The sequence below is a fragment of the Canis lupus genome, chromosome 27, assembly GCF_011100685.1.
Source record: "Canis lupus familiaris isolate Mischka breed German Shepherd chromosome 27, alternate assembly UU_Cfam_GSD_1.0, whole genome shotgun sequence".
In the NCBI taxonomy this organism is placed as follows: domain Eukaryota; kingdom Metazoa; phylum Chordata; class Mammalia; order Carnivora; family Canidae; genus Canis; species Canis lupus.
The window spans coordinates 12,936,981-12,958,228 of NC_049248.1; the positions used below are offsets into that span (position 1 = coordinate 12,936,981).

The window sequence follows — 21,248 nt, forward strand, 5'->3', positions numbered from 1 at the left end:
AAATAATGCTTTATACATTCTCCCTAAACATCGAGTTCTGATTTGGATCATTCGCAGGAGTTCCTATCTAGCCCATTTAGAAATTAATGAGAAGACAGTGAGTTCTGGGAAGGACCAGGGAAGGACCAAGGACCTGGGAAGGACCAAGGACCTGGGAAGGACTCATCAATGAGCTTACAATAACTCAAGATTAAGGTCAGCCTTGAAAGGCCTAGATAAATTCTAGAATCCTTCTTACTTTTAGAGGTTCCTCCGGATTCCTGGCACTGGGCTCCATTCTGGTGTGGATTCCCGCTTTGTGTTGAGGTAAGAACTGGACCATCTTCTGTGGTGATGAGAGGGAGGACATATATGTCTTATGAAGAGATCTAATGACCCCACTCATCTTGGGATACTTCTTAGCACTGAGCAAATACTCAATAGATGTCTTTTAATTTAATCACATGGTAACCAATATTTGGGTTTGTCTTTTTCCCCCTCCAGGAAACCTATTCTACAAATGAAATACACTTAACTGCAATTCCTCCCTCTCTCCCTCCTTTTCGTTCCCTCCACTTCTTTCTTTTTTGTTTTCTTACCTCCTCCCATGCATTCACCTATATGGAATGTTAATGTTTTCAGACTGTCTTCTAGTCTCTTCAAGGCCTATACAGAAGAGGGCAGAATATAAACAGATCATGAGCCTCCCCAAATAACCTCATTCCATTTGTACATTTCACCACTTTTACTCACAATGCATCTCACATATAAATGATCATTAATTCATCCCACCCCATTTTGTTCCATTTTATTTTTCAACTTACTGTCCTAAGAAGTTATTATCCACAATCCATCACTCCCACCTTTGGAGGGAGAAAAAAAAAATCCTCTTGTTTTCTGTGGGTGGCCTGTGAGGGTTTCTGAGCAGATGTTCAGGGAGTTGGATTTCAGCATCTGTGAATTTGACTGGATCACTTTGGTAAACTGTTAGTATTCCATAAGCTACCACCTGGGTACACCCCCTCTCCCCCCAACTATTACCTTTTTTTTTTTTTTACCTTCAGTTCAATGCTATTGTTTAAACAAACTCTTCTAGTTCCTGAGCATGTATTTTCTTACAGTAATGAGTGCCAGCTGCCTGATATCCAGGGAAGATTTCAAAATTATTTAGAACATACATAAATTGATAATTCTTTTCTCAGTTCTTTTCTTTCTTAAAACTCCAGTTCAGGGATTTGAAGGACACCAAAAAAGTGAGATTTAGCAATTAGCCCCTAAGAAAATGATACATAATCTCTTGAGCAAGCTCCACAGTTTTTTTTTTTGAACAACCTTCCCAAAGTTTGCAATGCAGAATGCAGTAGTATTGGAACAATTTCTGCATATATCTTCTTTGAAAGGAGACAGCATGAAAATGGCATAAAGTGAATGAATTCTCAGGCTTATGTAGGACAAATAACCCCTTATGGCAAGTGTTAGAGAAATCAAATCACTGGATTGAAAACACAATTCTTGATATGATACTTATGTTCAGGGAATAAGTGTTTGAAAATTTAAATTTATCAACCTGGTTGAAAGTGACTATACATTTATATATTATAAATGTATGATTCTGAAGGACAGAAGGAAGGAAACCAGTAGGAGAAAAAAGAATGATAATCAATGAACTGGTTTCCACTAGCTTAAAGGGTCCCCTGGGCAGGTTTTTTTTTTTTTTTTTTTTTTTTTTTTTTTTTTTAAGACAAAGAGGTCTAAGAGAACTGCTTGTTTCATAAGAAAACAATATGGCTTTAATAACATAAGAAAAAAGATTTTGATCCATGAGAAAGCAGGGAAGGGTAGAAAGAAATTAACTTGGCAGGGTCAAGGGTTGCTTTAAAATGATCTCAGAAGTGGAAGTTCACCAGGCAACCAGTGAAAAGAATGGTCAAAAATTGAAATAATTTGCTGAGAAAACCAGAAGAGCTAAAGCAGGAAATGAAATGCAACTAGCAAAAGATATAAAGAGAAACAGGAAAAAAATTATTTAAGTATTTAAGCCATGTATGAAAGATACAGAAAAATATTACCCTTCATAAACGAAAACAGTTAAAATATGGGATACTTAAATGCCAAAGCTTTAAAAGTTTTAAATTATGAAAATTAAATTTAAATTTAATTTAATCCCTCCATTCATGCGAGACCATTTTATAAACATTTTTGAAAACCTTTTTGGTACATTTTCTTCTAGACCTGAGTTATATAATACTTGAAATATGGCTAGTTCAAATCGCGATGTGCTGTGTCAAATACACTGGATTTTGAAGATTTAGTAAAAAAAAAAAAAATCCCATTAATAATTTTTATATTGATTACATGTTGAAATTGTTATATTTTGGATAATTGTAAGTACAGTATACCATTAGAATTACTTTCACATAATTATACACGTGGGTGACATTATATTTCTATTGGACAGTGCTGTTCTATTCTTTATTTTCTATATACAGCAATTAGGAAGTCTTTGTTAACCTAGAATCAACTGAAGTTAATCAATTGAAATGAGAATCAAATTTCATAAGTAGATTGTGATTTTTATCTTGAGGATACAATAAAAATTGTACAAATAATGTTATTATAAACCTTTAAAATAAAGTTTAGTTTCAAAACATCTGGGTGGCTCAGTGGTTGTGTCTGGCCTTGGCTCAGGATATGATCCTGGAGTCCCGGATGGAGTCCCACATTGGGCTCCTTGTGGGGAGCCTGTTTCTCTCTCTTTTTGTCTCTCATGAATAAATAAAATCTTTAAAAAAATTAGGTTCTACTTGCAACTATATACTAAATCTTAGAAAAAAAAGTCAATAAATAAAATGATGGGGGGAGAGAATATGGGATGATTTTTTCTAAAGAAAATGAAAGATAGCTTAATACTACATCTTTCACTCTACGTTTGATTATTTTATAGCACAATTATAAAGAGGACCAACTGTGCAAAGATGTTTGAAGAGCTGGTCAGTGTCCTGAATGGCCTCTCATAATACTTTAATAGATTATTTTCTTTTGCTTGGTCCATCTTGTCATCATTCTTGCTAATTTTCTCTTTGATTTTTTTTTATTGATTGAACTTTCAAGATTTTTATTTGCTAGTGATTTGTGCAGCTCTCCAGGTGCCCTCTCCTTATTTCATTAAATCTTTCAACTACAGAGACTTAGATAATGAATATATAGATAATGAGGACCCTGTGTATATTTATGTTGCGGGGGCAGCACTGTAACACAGGTCTATGCCCTACATATCACTTAATATTGCATCACAGTCATTCCTCAGTATTTTTGTGAATGATTGATAAGTGTCATCAGAGGTGAAAGACTACATAATAGTCTACGTTATAGGTAAACCATAATTTATAAGTTATTGAAGCATTCCCTTATTTTGGATATTTATGTTGTGTTTTTTTTCTTCCTTTTTTGGCTACTATTATGAACAGTACAATAAATAACATCTCTGAACACAAATCTTCATTACATTCCTGCTTTTGTTTCTGGTAGATATCTGGAGGTGTAATTACCAGATAAAAAAAATGTGGACATTTTTATGCAAACTGCCAAATAGGTTTTTTTAGCTTATTGATAGTAATTTATAGCTTACCAGCGTCATATGAGTGTACATGGAATCACCTTTGCCAACATTAAGAAAAATATTTTTTCACATATTAAGCTAATATGTGAAAATAACATCAATTACTCTTTTTTTTTTAATATATATTTTTTTATTTTTTATTTATTTATGATAGTCACAGAGAGAGAGAGAGAGAGGCAGAGACATAGGCAGAGGGAGAAGCAGGCTCCATGCACCGGGAGCCCGACGTGGGATTCGATCCCGGGTCTCCAGGATCGCGCCCTGGGCCAAAGGCAGGCGCCAAACCGCTGCGCCACCCAGGGATCCCTCAATTACTCTTAATTTGAATTTATTTGATAATGGTTTTTTAAATGTTTATTTATTTTTTTAAATGTTTATTAATAATACTTTATTTTCTGTAAATTTTCTGTTCATGTTATTATTTCATATATCTATTGTGGATGCTTTTGACTTCATTTACTTGCAAGAGGTTTTTTATATTAAAGATATTAACCTATTGTTTGGTATATTTGTAACAACCTCAGCTTTTACTTCTTATTATTAAATATTTCAACATATAGAAATGGAGAATATTTATAAGAATTCTTTATACTCACCACCAGTTTTAAAATGTTAAATTTTGTCATATTTGGCAAAACAGTAAAAAAATAATTGGATTCCCTGTGGAACTTCTCCCCTACTTGCCACTCTTGGCTTGCCTCAACCCCTAACCTCACCTCAAGAAGCACTTTCTTATGCTTCTTTAAAATTTTTTTCTTTTAAATTTATTTATTTGAGGGGGGGTGTGGGGAGAGAATGAAAGAGAAACAGACTCCTTACTGAGCAGAGAACCTGGCGGGACTGGATCTCAGGACACTAAGATCAGGCCCTGAGCCAAAGGCAGACACTTAAACAACTGGGCCACTGAGGCACACCTTTTTTATGCTTCTGATGGTCATTTCTTTTTTTATCTTTTTTTTTAATTTTATTTTTTGTCCTTACCGAAGTGTCCCTCTTTTTTCTTTTTAAAGATTTATTTATTTACTTGAGGAGAGAGGGAGAAAACATGAACCTTTAAGCAAACTCTCTGCTGAGCATGGAGCCCACCTCAGGGCTCAATCTCACAACTCAAGAGATCATGACCTGAGATGAAATCAAGTGTCAGAATGCTTAACCAGCTGAACCACGCAGGCACCCCTGATTGCCGTTTCTATGTATGTTTTTGTATTTACTACACATTTATGTGACCATAAATTACACAGAGTATTGTTTTTCATGTTTTAAAAATGTATATAAATGGTGTCATACTGTATATCACTTAGGAGGTGGTTTCTCTTCCTTTTTTTTTTGATCCAAGGTAATTTTTTGGATTAATCCATGGCAATCCTCTTTAACTGCTGTAGATATGTAATCGTAACTATTCACTCTTCTGTTCAAGTTTTGTTTTGTTTTGTTTTGCTATTATAGTTAATGCAAAAAATTTAAAAACAAGCTTTCCTATGCACTTGTGCTATAGTTTTTCTAAAGTGTATATACCTAGAAGGAGAATTTCTGTCCTGAAGACTGCATATCCTTAACTCTACTATGTATTTCCACATTTTAATCCATAGTGGGTTGTACCAATTTACATTCTTACTAGCAGTTTATGAAAAGTCTTATTTTTCTGCATTTTTGAGAAGATTTGGTACTGAAAAACTTTAATTTTTTGTTTTAAAGATTTCATTTATTTATTCATGAGAGACACAGAAAGAGAGCCAGAGACATGGGCAGAGGAAGAAACAGGCTCCCCACAGAGAGCCCTAGGCAGATCTCAGATCCCAGGATCATACCCTGTGCCAAAGGCAGATGCTCAACCACTGAGCCACCCAGCCGTCCCGACAAGTCTTAATTTTTTAAAAAAACTTCCACTTTCCTGATTCTAATGAGGTTGAGCATCATTTCATAAGTATATTGGCCATTTGGGTTTCTCCTATATATTTACTATTTGTATCTTTTGACCATTTTCTATTGGGTTATTCTTTATTGAATTAAATAAGCATTTCATATTTTTTAGACATTAATCTTTTGTTGATTATATGCATTGAAAATATAGTCTCTCAGTTTGTGATTTATCTTTTCACTTTGTTTTTATATTTGTAATGCTGCAGAATTTTAGAAAAATCCATTTAATCAAATCAATCCATTTTTTTTCATATAAAGTTAATGCTTTTTTTGCTTGTTTAAGGAAATCTCTACCCTGAGATCATGAAGACATTCTCCCAATTTTCTCCTTATCTTTGTAAAATTTTCTTTTCCAAATTGTATTTAAGTCATTTGGAATTTATTTCTGTGTTTGGTGGGGTGGGGAAGATAAAATTTTGTAGGTAATTCATTATATCAGGATTATTTATTAAATAACCCATCTTTCAAAAAAATCTCCACAGATTTTTTTTTTTAAGATCCTTACTCTTGGGATGCCTGGGTGGCACAGTGGTTATGAATTAAACTCAACACCATAGAAACAAACAATCCAATCATGAAATGGGCAAAAGACATGAACAGAAATCTCACAGAGGAAAACATAGACATGGCCAACACACACATGAGAAAATGCTCTGCATCACTTGCCATCAGGGAAATACAAATCAAAACCACAATGAGATACCACCTCACACCAGTGAGAATGGGGAAAATTAACAAGGCAGGAAACCACAAATGTTGGAGAGGATTCCCACCCTCTTACACTGTTGGTGGGAATGTGAAATGGTGCAACCACTCTGGAAAACTGTGTGGAGGTTCCTCAAAGAGTTAAAAATAGACCTGCCCTATGACCCAGCAATTGCACTGTTGGGGATTTACCCCAAAGATACAGATGCAATGAAACGCCGGGACACCTGCACCCCAATGTTTCTAGCAGCAATGTCCACAATAGCCAAACTGTGGAAGGAGCCTCGGTGTCCATCGAAAGATGAATGGATAAAGAAGATGTGATTTATGTATACAATGGAATATTACTCAGCCATTAGAAATGACAAATACCCACCATTTGCTTCAACGTGGATGGAACTGGAGGGTATTATGCTGAGTGAAATTAGTCAATCGGAGAAGGACAAACATTATATGTTCTCATTTATTTGGGGAATATAAATAATAGTGAAAGGAAATAGAAGGGAAGGGAGAAGAAATGTGTGGGAAATATCAGAAAGGGAGACAGAACATGAGAGACTCCTAACTCTGGGAAACGAACTAGGGGTGGTGGAAGGGGAGGAGGGTGGGGGTGGGGGTGAATGGGTGACGGGCACTGAGGGGGACACTTGACGGGATGAGCACTGGGTGTTATTCTGTATGTTGGCAAATTGAACACCAATAAAAAATAAATTTATTATTAAAAAATAAAAAAATAAAAATTATCTGATTGTTTTCTCTAGCTCTTTGAGAAAAAAAAAAAAAAGAATCTGCCTTTGGCTCAGGTTGTGATTCTGCATCCGGCTCCCTGCAGGGAGCCTGCTTCTCCCTCTGCCTATGTCTCTGCCTCTCTCTCTCTCTGTGTCTCACATGAATAAATAAATAAAACCTTTAAAAAAAAAATCCGTGCTCTCATACGCCAAGTTTTAAAATCTGTTTCTGAGCTGTCTATTTGGTTGCATTGGCTTATTTGCCCATCCCTTACGAATATACTCTTGTCAATGATTCTACTTTATAGGAAGTCTTGATCTCTGGTAGGGTAAATCTTGTTTCTCACTCTGTCCACTTCAGGAGTATCTTGGCTATTTTTAGCTCCTTTCCCTTCCATGTGAATATTAAGATCAAATAGTATCTGAATGGGATCATATTCCTTTTATGGATGTATTTAGAGAGAATTGATGTTTTGCAGTTTGAATATTCCATTCATGGACATGTTTTATTTCTCCACTTATTCAGGTCTTTTCTTAAGCATTTTATTTATTTATTTATCTATTTATTTATTTATTTAATTTGTTTATTTAAAAAGATTTTATTTATTTACTCATGAGAAATAGAGAGAGAGAGGCAGAGACATAGGCAGAGGAAGAAGCAGGCTTCCCGTGGGGAGCCAGATGTGGGACTCCATCCCAGGACCCCAGGATCATGACCCAAACCAAAGGCAGACGCTCAACTGCTGAGCCACCCAGTGCCCTCTTTTTCTTATGCATTTTAATATTGAAATTCTCTCAATAAAGATTTTACACAATATTTGTTAGTATTCTAGGCACCTTACAGATATCATTGATTTTGTGAATGAAATTTCTTCCATTAAGTTTTCTAATCATTTATTATGAATAGATATCTCTCAACTTTTTGATGCCTTTACTGAGATGTAATTCACATACCATGCAGTTCATCCATTGAAAGTATAGAATTCAATGGTTTTTGGGATATTCAAAATATGTGCAACTGTCACCATAATTTTCGATCATTTTCATTACCACAAGAAGAAACCTGGTATGTTTAAGCTATTCACTTATCCTTCCATTTCTCCCCACTCCACAAGCCCCAAAAGGGCATTAATCTACTCTCTGTCTCTATAGATTTTCTATTCTGAATTTTCATTTGACTGGAGCCATATAATAAGTTGTCCTTTGTGACTGTCTTTCATTTAGCATAATGTTTTAGGGTAGCTCCGTGAAGCAGCATATATCAGTACTTCATTCCATTTTACAGCTGAATACTGTTTTATTGTATGTGTATAGTCTATTTACTTTTACATGTCGATTTTAAAGAAGGATATTTCAGGATGCTTGTGTTAATTTTATTGATATTCATTTTCTATATGGATTTTCTATAGATAATCATATCCTCCATCAGTAGTGGCAGTTTTGTAAATTCCTTTTTATTTTGTATACTTATTTCTAATCTTGTCTTGTTTCCTTGATGAGAATTTCTAGTACTGAATGGAAATGCTATAACAAGCACTCTTGTCTTATTCTTGACTTTAAAGTAATTGCTTTTAAGATTTACCATCAAATATATTATGTATAAGATCTTGATGAATAGACTTTTTGGATGAACACATTGTATTTTATTCTTTGTTAAGATTTTTTCATGGCCAAATTAAATTTTGGCTGATTGTTTTGTATTTCTTAAAATGATCAGATTTTTCCTCCCTTTAATCTGATTTTGTGGTTTGTTAATTAAAAGATTTTCTGATGAAAAAAAAGATTTTCTGATGTTGAATTTCATTTTATTAAACAATTCTTCAATCATCTACCATTATTTTTTAAAAAGATTTTATTTATTCATGAGACACACAGAGAGAGAGAGAGAGAGGCAGAGACATAGGCAGAGGGAGAAGCAGGCTCCATGCAGGGAGCCCGACTTGAGACTCAATTCCGGGTCTCCAGGATCATGCCCTGGACCCAAAGCAGCGCTAAACCACTGAGCCACATGGGCTGCCCCATTTACCATTACTGATCGGATACCTATTATGGTCAGGTGCTATGTTAAATGTAAAAATGCAAAGATAAATAACAGACAATCCCTTTCTTTAGAAAGCTTACCATTGCTTTAGGAAAGTAAGATGAAAAGAGACTAGGTGATTAACAAGTATCCATGTTTTCTATGTGCCGGGTACCCTTTTAGATACTTTAGAAATGTGTTCTGATTTAATTCTCCCAATAATCCTGTAAATACAGTGGCTTTATCCATTTTATAGATTAGGTATCTGAAGCTTCCAGAATTAAATAAATTTACTCCAAACCAGGATTCAACCCAAAACTTTCTAGCTCTAAAACTCAAGCTCTTGTAATGTGTAAGTGGTAAGCATAGTGGTTGTTGAGTGCATGGAGAGCCATTTTTAGTTGGGATATTTATGGTTCCAGAAAATAATGGATTTAAAAAAAAAAAAAAAGAAAATAATGGATTTAAATAGTCCGTTCAGTGGTAGCCATAAAGTAGAGAGGAGCAGTAGATGGCAATTGAAGCACATGCGGAGGTAAGCAAAGACACAGAGTCAAAAAGCACCAAATAGCCCAGATATCAAAGGGTCGACCAGTGGCTTGTGATGCACAAGTTGTGCAAGCTGGTCTTGGGAAATAAATCTAGATAGGTTGGAGTTTTATCTCATGAAAACTCTTGTGATGACTTGCAGCACAGATTGGAGTAGGAAAGCCAGACTTAGGTAGGAGGCCTTTGCTATAGTCAAAGTGAGTAATAGTGAAGACTCTTCATTTGCTCCTCATCAATTTTAAGATGGAGTCCAAGCAATTAACTTACCCTGATTGACCGGGGCTGACACGGTTTTTCCCCTCCTTTCCTAGTCTCATTTCCCCCCTTGCCCTTTTAGCAGAAGCCTCCCTGGCCTCTTTCAGTTTCTTGAACCTACTATGTTCCTTCTGATCAAATAGCATGAATAAATTATTTCATCACTGAGCAACTCTCTTCCTTCTCTCAGCATGTTACATCCATTTTTCTAATCAACTTCTACTCATACTTCATGTCTCAAACCTTAATTGCGTTCTTCTCTTTCAGAATACTCATTTCAATTCACAGTCATATATTCATTAATGTTTTCTTGAGCAATATCTGTCTCTCTTACCAGACTGTAAATTCCATTGCTGGAACAAGGGTAGTCTGTGTTTGTTTCTGCTTGCCTGGTTCCCTGCACAGAGCCTGGCACAGAACAGGCACTTAATGCATGTGTGTTAAATGAATAAATTAAAAAAATGAATTTTCTTAATTAGGGAAGGTGAAGTCAGTATGAATGAAATGGATAAGAAGAAAAGGAGATTGCAAAATTATTTAGAAAAAAAACTGACTTGACTTGGTAATTGACTAAATATGGGGATGAGAAAGGTAGAGGAATTAGGAATAGTTCTAAAGTTCAGCACTTCAATGATGAATTAAGAGGGAAGTTGTGTTATTAATGGAAGCACAGAAGCCAAAAAGATGATGAAATTAATTTTAGATATATCAAATCACTATAAAGATCCTGAGGAAGACAACATTCAATTGGCAATTTCAGGTATATGGAAATTAAGATTTTGGACATATTTTCAGAATGAAACTAACAATCATCTAAAAGAGTAGATGAAATTAACAAGGAGAAGAGAATAAACAGAATAGCAGAGGCCCTGGGAACTAGATCCTAACAAATGACTATATTAAGGAGCCAGTAAAAGGAAAAGGTCTTGACAAAGGGGACATGGAACCAGGCAGAGAGATGGGGATGTGAGGTTGTGCATGGCCATCAAAGTCATGGGGGGAGTAAATCCCACTGAGTGGAACATCCATACTACAGAGGAAGAATGAGGACTGAAAATTAACCATTGATCTTTAGATAACACCCTGGTGACCTTTGGGAGTCAAGTTTTCATAGAGCACAAGGTAAGGCAAAATACTGATTTTAGGAAAAGAAAGGACTGCTTTTACAGATCACTGATTTAAGAAGTGTAGCAATGGAAAGAAAATGAAAATAGGATTGTAAATTGAGTAAGAAACATCAAAGAACATTTGTCAAATTATCAGAAATCTGAACATGCTCATAAGTAGAGGAGAATATGTCTGTAGAGAGGAGAAATTGAAGGGGCTGCTGAATGGGGTCAGCCATGCTTATTGGGGATAAGGGGAGCGTTTGGGAAGAAGTGACCAAATGGGTGGTGTGGTTGACTTTAGTAAAAGAGGACACTCTTTCTGAAAGGAGCAAAGTCTTGAGATGGAGGATATCACTCTCAGCTGGAGAAGAGATTATTATTTCTTGTCAAGACTGCTGAAGATATTGGAGTCAGAGGGTGAACTGAGTGCTCAAAGGACATAGGAAGTACGTGTCCACATTCCCAATATTCTCCACTTCCATAAACTCAGACTAAGAAAAAAAATGAGTCGTTGCCCTAGAGCAAGCTGCCTGTTGTCTAGGCCAGTAGTAACATGGCCTCTTTAAAATGCTCCAGAAGCCATGAGAACTCAAATTAGGGCAGGGCAGGAGAAAAAAGCACCTAGAGGGACCTACATGCAGCAGCAATCACAGTGCATTCTGGGATTGTGCTCACATCTGGCTCCAGATATGACCGGCCTCTGCCAAGCCCCCTCTGAGGACTGTGGGAAGGGGCTCTTTCCTGTGCACACAGGTGGAAGAGACCACAGTTCCAATGTCCAGCCCTGTCTGTGGCCCAGCCCAGCTGCCAACACCCTTCCTTTCAGCTGTGAACTCTAATGCATGATCAAGCAGCTCAGAGGTAGTAATGAAAATCTCTTGAATTTCCTCTCAACAATTTCAGAAGGGTTTTCCCAAAATATGATCTCATTTCATTCTCATGGTGCCATGGCATTATTGCCCTCAATCTGAAGATGCCAGTTGTTAAATGTCTTGAGTAAAGTCACGCAGCTAACATGTAGGGAAGTCTTTTGATTTGAAACTCCTAATTCTTTTCAACCACCCACATGTCTACACCTGATTGATTCACTTTAGTGGTGAGGAGGTGGATTCTGGAAATTGGGAGGCAACAATGGGAAAGAAAAAAGGGGTGGATGGCAACTCTGGGTGGCATTTATCACTCAGCCTGAGTTTGCCAAGGATAGCCACCCCCTTCTGTGGGTCAGGAAGCCATTCCCATTTCTGCTAGAGGAAACGAATGGCACCTATAAATTTAAGATCTTCTCATGGAAATAAAAGGCTTAGTGAGTTCTTAGAAGCAGTAGAGCAGGCAATTTATGTGTGTTTAGCGACCATGGCGGTGGTTGGGACATGGACGGGAGGCAGAAACATTGAAAACTATACCTGTCAATGTTAGGCAAACCCCATTACTTGAAATACAAGAGGGAAATGGCCTGCTTCCTCCTCCTTCACCTTGGATGTGTGCTGGTCTGCTCCCAGGTGAAGGGCACGGACCAGATGTGTGACCCTGGGCAAGTCGCTTCATCTCTCTGGGCTTGGGCTTCCTTTCCTGGAAAACAATGGGCTTGCGCTAGGTGATTCCTAAGATCTGACTGACTGGAACAGTCTCTGAGTCTATGGTTCTTAGAAAAATGGAAATCATGACAGTAGGAGGAGAAAAGTTTCTTCATGAGGTCTTCCTGTTCAAGGCTGTTTTCTGATTTCCCTTACGGGCAGTGAAATCATTAATGAGCCCGTGAAACTCATTTTCTAGGTGGTGGGCTGTGCCCTTGTGCTATTTGTAGAACTAACTAATTAACCGACCAATCAACTAATCAACTAACTGTCTGATGGCCTAACACATACCTGGGCAGCAGCCAGGGAGCCGGGAAGGAGCCACTTTGAGCATCTCCTGCTGTGGAAAACAGTGTGTGGTGCTGGGGCCTCCTGTCAGCACACCTGGCCCTGCAGCCTCCCACAGACCCCAAGTGTGGACAACAGGCCTTAAGTGGCCCACTGAACTGGTCCTTCAGCCAGGCTGCCGGGCCTTAGAATCAATCATTTCCATTTATGAGTTTCCTCTAAAGCTGGAGTGGCTGGATGGCTGCTTTGGGTTGTTTCCCGACAGCAGACCTGTACCTGGCTGGTGCTCCTCAGCTCCCAGGGCACCGGTGATTTTGGTTTCACGAGGCTGTGCCAAGTGTGGAGAGGCCCCGTGTGCACTTTCTGTCACGTGACCCAGTGACTCAGGCCCTTTCTGGTTCATGCTTGTCGGAGTATGGGAACCAGGGAGAAAAGGTGAGAAAAGCCTTCCCAGTAGTAGCTCTCTGGGAGGGTCTAGGGTTGAGTAACTGCTGCTGTTACACAGGTTGTCCTGAACCTTCTTTATGTGAGCATAATAAAGTAATCCTGGAGGAGCAGGATTGCTGTTTTCAGGTGATGTTTCTAGAGCCTGCGTCTCCAGTGGGAGCAAGCCAAAATCATCCAAGGGAAAGAAAAAAAAAAAAAAAGAATCTACGTTTCACCACTTCCTTTAGTGAAAGAGTTTGGTATTTAACCACCTCATCACCAGAGATTTTTTTTTTTTTTTTTTTTTGGTCTATTTAGCCTGAATCCACCCTGCCACGTTTCAGCATGATTCCTCTTACTCTGGGAGACAGAGTGGAAAATTCATTCCGGGACAGGAGGAATGTCTAAGTAACTGTAAGGGAAGATGCTTATTCCTGCTTTATTTTCTCTTCCCTGCCAATCTAGAGCCCTCTGTTCTTCCTTCCTTTCTTTTTTTTTTTTTTTAAGATTTTATTTATTTATTCATGAGAGACACACAGAGAGAGGCAGAGACACAGGCAGAGGGAGAAACAGCTCCATGCAGGGAGCCCGATGTGGGACTCGATCCCGGGTCTCCAGGATCATGATCTGAGCCAAAGACAGGTGCTCAACTGCTGAGCCAGCCAAGTGCCCTGAGCCCTCTATTCTTTCACATGTGATTTCAAAGGTCTCCTCGTGTGAGGAATCTTTCTGTTTTGTTTTTATTTTATTTTATTTTATTTTATTTTTTTATTGGAGTTCAATTTGCCAACATACAGCATAACACCCAGTGCTCATCCCGCCAAGTGCCCCCCTCAGTGCCCATCACCCAGTCACCCCAACCCCCCGCCCACCTCCCTTTCCACTACCCCTTGTTCATTTCCCAGAGTTAAGTGTCTCTCATGTTTTGTCACCCTCATTGATATTTTCACTCATTTTCTCTCCTTTCCCTTTATTCCCTTTCACTAATTTTCATATTCCTCAAATGAATGAGACCATATAATGTTTGTCCTTTAGAAATGACAAACAAATATCCACTATTTGTTTCAATGTGGATGGAACTGGAGGGTATTATGCTGAGTGAAATAAGTCAATGGGCAAAGGACAATCTTTCTCTTTCGAACCCTTCCTTTTCACAGAAGACACCAGAGCACTCAAGCTCAGAGTTTATTTTATCACCCATTAGTTCTCACTAACAGTCTATTTTGAAAATACTTTGAGTTGATTTCAAGGCACAGTGCTCTGTACTCCCAAGTAGGTTCGATTCTCTTTAATGCAACTATGATGTGAAAAATGCCTGGGCTTGGAGGTAGAAGTCCTGGACCTGACACTGGCCAGCTGCTGCTTAAAAGGCTCAACCTCTGAGAGACTCAGTTTACTCATCTGGAAAACTGAGAAAATGAGGCTTTCGCTTTTGGGGTCATGGTGATGATAAATAAAGGACTGTATAAAAAAGTGCTGAGGATAATGGCTTTCACTTAACAGGTAACCCACAGACACTAAGTCATATTCCATAAGGGCAGGGCGTATCTATGACATCTATGACTTCTGTTTCTATAGTTTTTCTCCTTAAGGCCTCAGTACGCTGCTTGGCCCACAGGGTAAGCTTCGTGGGTGATGCTCACTGATCATCTATTTGATAGCTGAGGACAAGGAAGTTGGAAAGGATTTGGGGCCATTTTGAGGTCTGGTAAAGTCTGGAGAAGTCCAAGATTGAGGGTCCCCGCTCCAGGTGGGTTGAAGATGGGGAAGACGGTTTAGTGTGTGCATCTGAGCTGAGGAATGAGGCGAGGCAAGACCCATGGCATAGAAATCTAGGGAAAATAGAAAAACTGAGGATTTGATCCTAAAAGAGAAATCTGGTGCAGGCATATGTGGCAGAAAAAATGGGCCAGTCATGTGCTCATTAAAAAGAAAATCTGCCTCTTGTAACTTTACTGGCTCTTTGAGTTTACCTTTGTACTGCCTTGCCTGGATTACTGTGTCATTTCAATAAGTCCACTCCGATCCTTATCTGTGGGAGGTGGGGTTTCTTTATCTAGGTGCGTAATTTATTACCTAGGAGGGTGTAGAAGTAAGCTTTGGGAATCATTTCCCCCAGAAAGCACAGATCTTGCCTTCATCTGCTTCCTTAGTTCTTTTGCACAAGGGCCAGAGACCCTTGAGATGGCTGCAGGGCCACCCTGGTGAGTACAGGGACAAATGTTGGAATGGCTCCAATGTGACCCCGGGTGAAGTGGGCATTCACTGTGGGATTGAGCAACCCACTCTAAAGGATTCTGTTGAAGGAAATGAGATTTGGGTGGGAAACACTAAGCCTAGAGATCAATGAGGGTCAGGGAGGGGTTTATTTACAGAAGGTGAGGACTTCTCTTTCTTTCCATGAAGCCTGATGAATGGAGATGAGGGAGATTGCTGGAGGGTCAAGGACAGGAAAGGTGACATCCACTCCATAGCTCACTTCTTTGGTCAAAGCAAGTGATGCAGTCTGGCAGCTGCTGCTCATTGATTTTTCTACCATGAGTGCCTTGACTCAGGATAGGATACCAGATGGTAGAAGGATGCTGAGGCATTGTGGGTTTTGGTTCGTGGAGCCTCAGATAACAGAGAGCTAAGTGGAACACATTCTTTAGTTTGTATGGCATTCTGGCTTTATTTCACTATTTGTTTTTCCTGTTCATCCCTGATCTTCATCCCCAGTTCCCTTCTTCCCCTCTCTCATTCCCAATCTCGCCAACCATCAACCTCCAACACACACGAGATTCTCTAACGATAGGACAAGTACACTTTTACGCATGCTCCTATGGATCTCTGCAAGAGCTTCCCTGAGCATATACCCAGCATGGGGGGATTGTTGGACATAAGGTACATGCTCACTTAATTTCACTAAATACTCCCCAGTTGCTTTCCAGAATGGCTGTGCCAGTTTAAGGATGCCCCAGAAATGCATGCATACATCTACTTCCCTGAGTCTTCTCCATCACTTGGTATTACTAATCTTTGTATCTTGGATGTATATGAAGTAGTATATCACTGTTTTAAAGTTTGTATTTCTCTGATTTCCAGGCCTTCCTAGAAATACATATCTTATCTCATACTTGGAATCCATTCTCTGAACTGTGTATTATTACATGTTTTGCTCATTTTTCTTTTGGGCTTCTAATCTTTTTTCATGCTGATTTGTAAGGGTTTCCTATATATGTTAGACATGTAATTATCCATGTATGGATACTGTGACTTTGTTTTGTGTTCCTGTCCTGTTTTGGAATCAAGGTTATACTTATTAGCCTTATAAAGTGATTGATAATTTAATTTCTAAAATGTCTATTTATCTATGAAAACTTTTAATTAATTCCTTTCCAATTTTGATACTTTATAAATTCACTGTGTCTAGGTGTGGATGGTCCCATTTATCTATGTTATATAACACTCTGTGAGTCTTTTCAATTCTACTTCTCTGTGTCTTAACATTTTATTGTTCCTTTTTTTTAGGAAAAAAATGACATTTACTGTGCTTGTTTATTTATTATTAATTAAAGTGAGTCTCATAGTATTTTCTCACATTTATTTCTCTTCTTATTAGAGTACTTCTTTCAAGAGAATGTTAAAAGACCTTTTACATATGCCTGAGATATCATTAAGTTGCCCCAAATTTTAAAAATAGTTTAATCAGTGTTAAAATTCTAGGTTGATGGTTCTTGTCTTTCAACACTGTGGAAAAACTATTCTTTTGGCCAGCATGTATTGTTAATATTGAGAATTCTTGTTCCTTTTCAGATCTTCACCTTCTCTTTGGAAACTTTTAGATTTGTCATTTTTATTTTTGGTTTCTTGAAACACACATTTATTATTAATTTAACCTTCTGAGCCTCATGACATGACAGCAAAGGAATAAAAACTGGTATAAACTACCAGCAAAAAACAAAACAAAACAAAAAACCTACCAGCAATGAAGAGATTGTGGAGAGGTCATTGGAGGATAAGCAATTGTGTGATGTATGGATTGTAGGAAGTAGGAGGAGGACCGGGAACTGATGAAGTGAGGTAGACAGAGGAAGATGCAGTAAAGAATATACATAGTACAGGCAGTTGTCAAGAGCAACTGTTCTTGCACATTCCTGGAAAGGCTCAGGTCTCAAAATCTCTAGATTTGATGGTGAGCAAGAGGGATATTTGGGCTGAGAGAAACTCCGGATTTCTCCATCCTATGGTCATGGGGGAGGATCGTTTCTCTCTAACAAAATTGAACAACTTGTTAGCTTGGGAGCTAATGCCACTTCTACTCATCTTGAAATGGAGCCCAATACTCAACCAATGCCTGCTGGTGTACACTGAGTTGGCTGTCAGACTTGCTAATCCTGTCAATGGGATTTGAGGGAATTGTGGTACATGAAAAGGAAACATTGCGAAATAGAGAAATGATCCCATAAAAAACAAGAGATGATTCAAGGTAAATAAGGCGGTTGAAAGAAATGAACTTGTATCCGCAGAGATATTCATGAAGACATCACATCAATTAAATAAGAAAAAGATGCTGTGAAATACCAACTAAAAAGATAGGGGATAAAATAGAGAAGAAAGAAAAGGAGTATAATATGACCATTATCAACAAAAAGTAACATTTAGAATAATCCAGGAGCTCAACATCCACCGAGAGAAGAGCTGCAAAGAAAAATATGTAGGAAGGAATTATTAAAGAAGCATTAAGAGAATCTCCCAGAGTCGAAGGATGCAAAAGTTAAGAAAGAAGTATTTCCTTAGTACCCATCATGATGCAACATAAAAATTCAGAACACTAATAATGAAAGAGAGATCATAAATATTTCCAGAGAAAGAGAAATGAAGAAAAATGAACAACAATCCACAAATAGGCATCCAAGACTTGTAAGAGCAATGCTAGGTGTTAGAAGATAATAAAGCAGTGCTTCAAATTATGAAGAAAATAACTTTCAACTAGAAGTCTATATCCAGCAAAAATCACTGTGAATTTTGAAGGCAGAAGAAAAGATATTTTCAGACAGATGAGATGTGGAAAGTCTTAATGCTACATGTCACTCTAAGGAAGTCACTGGAGAATGTACTTCTGCAAGACAAGGGAGTAAAACCAGCCAAGGAGGGGGACTTGGGTTCTGAAGTAGCAGCCCCTCCAGCCTTGAGCAGCTGTGAAGGAAATGCAGATGACAGTCTTGCTGAAGGCCTAGGGAGAGATCAGTATATATTTTACCATGAAGGAAACACTAATTTGTATCCTTTGCCACTTATGAAGACATCATAAGCACAGAAAGGTTAAGTCAATTGGCCAAGATCACACCGATAGTAAGCCGTTAGTTAGCAATTTGGACCCAGCTAGAATGACTTCCTAGCCTGAACCCTTACTCTTATATCATATTTTGCTTCTTCTCATCACTGATATTAAAGTGATTAAAAGTTTCCACTGGCAAAATAAAAATAAAGATATGTTCTATGTGGGCCAAACACTCATTTATTAGAGTCATAAGGAAAATTAAAAAAAAAAAAAAGAAAAGAAAAGAAAAAAGAAAAAGAAAATAGGAAAGCCTATGTAAAATTGATTAAATAAGAAATAAAGCAAGAAATAGTTTCTAGAGAAGGGAACCACCAGGAAAGAAAATTTAAAAGGGGTGATTTGGTTGAGGGAGAGGGCCTGGGAGGGAGAAGGAAGAAGGTGAGAGATTGTTTCATTGCATTTAAAATCTTCTGTTCTTTTAAAAACGCACACGTTTTACTTTAAAAAGTTTACATTTTTTGCTCTGCATCACTTGCCATCAGGGAAATACAAATCAAAACCACAATGAGATACCACCTCACACCAGTGAGAATGGGGAAAATTAACAAGGCAGGAAACAACAAATGTTGGAGAGGATGCGGAGAAAAGGGAACCCTCTTACACTGTTGGTGGGAATGTGAACTGGTGCAGCCACTCTGGAAAACTGTGTGGAGGTTCCTCAAAGAGTTAAAAATAGACCTGCCCTACGACCCAGCAATTGCACTGTTGGGGATTTACCCCAAAGATACAAATGCAATGAAATGCTGGGACACCTGCACCCCGATGTTTCTAGCAGCAATGGCCACGATAGCCAAACTGTGGAAGGAGCCTCGGTGTCCAACGAAAGATGAATGGATAAAGAAGATGTGGTTTATGTATACAATGGAATATGACTCAGCTATTAGAAATGACAAATACCTACCATTTGCTTCAACGTGGATGGAACTGGAGGGTATTATGCTGAGTGAAGTAAGTCAGTCGGAGAAGGACAAACATTATATGTTCTCATTCATTTGGGGAATATAAATAATAGTGAAAGGGAATATAAGGGAAGGGGGAAGAAATGTGTGGGAAATATCAGAAAGGGAGACAGAACGTAAAGACTGCTAACTCTGGGAAACGAACTAGGGGTGGTGGAAGGGGAGGAGGGCGGGGGGTGGGAGTGAATGGGTGACGGGCACTGGGGGTTATTCTGTATGTTAGTAAATTGAACACCAATAAAAAAATAAATTAAAAAAAAATAAAAAGTTTACATTTTTATTTCTTTGTATTTTTAAAAGGTGAAATAGGGCTCGTTCGGGAGATAAGCCAGATGAGGAGATAGGGCAGTGGACCGAAGGAGCCAAGAGCTCAGGGTGGACACTGGTGTGCCTTAGAGTGCGCCACACTGCAGGGTAGCTGGGCTTGACAGGAGAAGCTGGAGATGACTCTGGAAAAGTAGACGAGGGCAAGGCTGTGGAAAGCATTGAATACCATGCTAAGAAGTTTGGAATTTCCTTTGTTGGCAAGGGGGCGGGAACCATGAGAAGTTTTGAGCCGCGCGACTCCATCTGTGTTCTAGAAGGCTCTTCCTTATGGTGACATCCTGTCGGTAGGATATGAAATGTGGAGACGCCAGGAAGCACAGGCGCGGAGTGGAGACTGTCACAACAATCTTAAGAGACTTTTGAGGGCCTGAAGTAAGGCTTTTGAGGCTTTTTTGTGAGGAAATGGAAGCTCCATACCTGGGACTAGAAGAGAAAATCTCGGTGCCACGTTCACTGCCGCCCTGGGGTGGACCCTGCCCAGGGGCACAGGGGTGGCCGCTGGTGGGCCACTTGCAATCGCCCCACCTCTTCACATTCAGGAGCCACTAGGAGCCCCCCTCCGCACTCCCCCTCCCCAGGCAGCATCTTATTTTAGCTTTTTAAAACCTTAGCATAAACCATTTCTTGGCCACTTTTCAAGACATGTTTTAGTTTTCAGTACAGGATTTTTACCAACTTCTTTTCACTCCCCTCCACACCCTTTAATGATTCCCTTGGTTTTTATAAGCAGTTTTTCAGTTTTTTCCTCCTGCTTTGCCAACTCCTCTAAGAAGTAGGATTTTTTCTTTCTCCCCTCCTCCCTCTTTTATTAGTATCTTTAAAATAATAAAATGGAAAAAATGAATGTTTGTAAACTTCTGGTCTCCTGCTTCCTAGGTTCACACCCACTGGACCCTCCCTCTGAGGCTCCTAACAACATTCCTCCTTGCTGGGTGTGCGTGTCTGTGTGACCACAGCTCTCAGATGGCTTCAGCCCTTGTCTCTCCTGTTCCATTATGTCCTCCCTGCCTTCTGAGCGACTCCCATTCCTCTGGTCCTCCTGCCCTCTGGTTGCCAGGCAACACAGTGGGGGGGGAGGAGGCGGGGAGGCAAGAGAGGCTGGTAGCCAGTGCCCCTTGGAAACAGCATTGGTCTTTCTCCCTCCTGGAGCAGCCTGGCTGGGAAGTGAGCACCACGCTGAAGGTCAAAGGCAACCATCCATAGCTGTGGCATTCTCCACTTGGCCTGAACCTGACTCAGGAGAGGAAATACTCGAAGGCAGGGAATGGGGTGAAGTAGGGCAGTTAGTTTTCCCTTCACACCCAAAGGCCACGTGGCTCCTGCCTTGGGACAGGAGAGGGTCAAAGTTAAGCTGAATAGGTCTTTGTGCATTTCAGGAATGTGAATTGCATTTCTTTCTACACCTCTCTTCCCACTGCAGAAATGGCAGATTCACTTGCTGAATTTTTGGGTTGGGGATCTACTTTC

At 39.0% G+C, this 21,248-nt stretch overlaps 1 long non-coding RNA gene across 1 annotated transcript in view; it reads right to left on the minus strand.

Annotated features, from left to right (window-relative positions):
* Nucleotides 1-215: 215 nt before the first annotated feature.
* The window catches only part of LOC106557917, a 45,018-nt gene continuing 23,985 nt past the window's right edge, over nucleotides 216-21,248 (minus strand). Inside the window, exons 4-5 of the long non-coding RNA XR_005379884.1 lie at nucleotides 579-645; nucleotides 216-325 (exon numbers count right to left, since the gene is read on the minus strand). This is a non-coding gene — a long non-coding RNA (uncharacterized LOC106557917). The remainder of the gene's footprint in view (nucleotides 326-578; nucleotides 646-21,248) is intronic.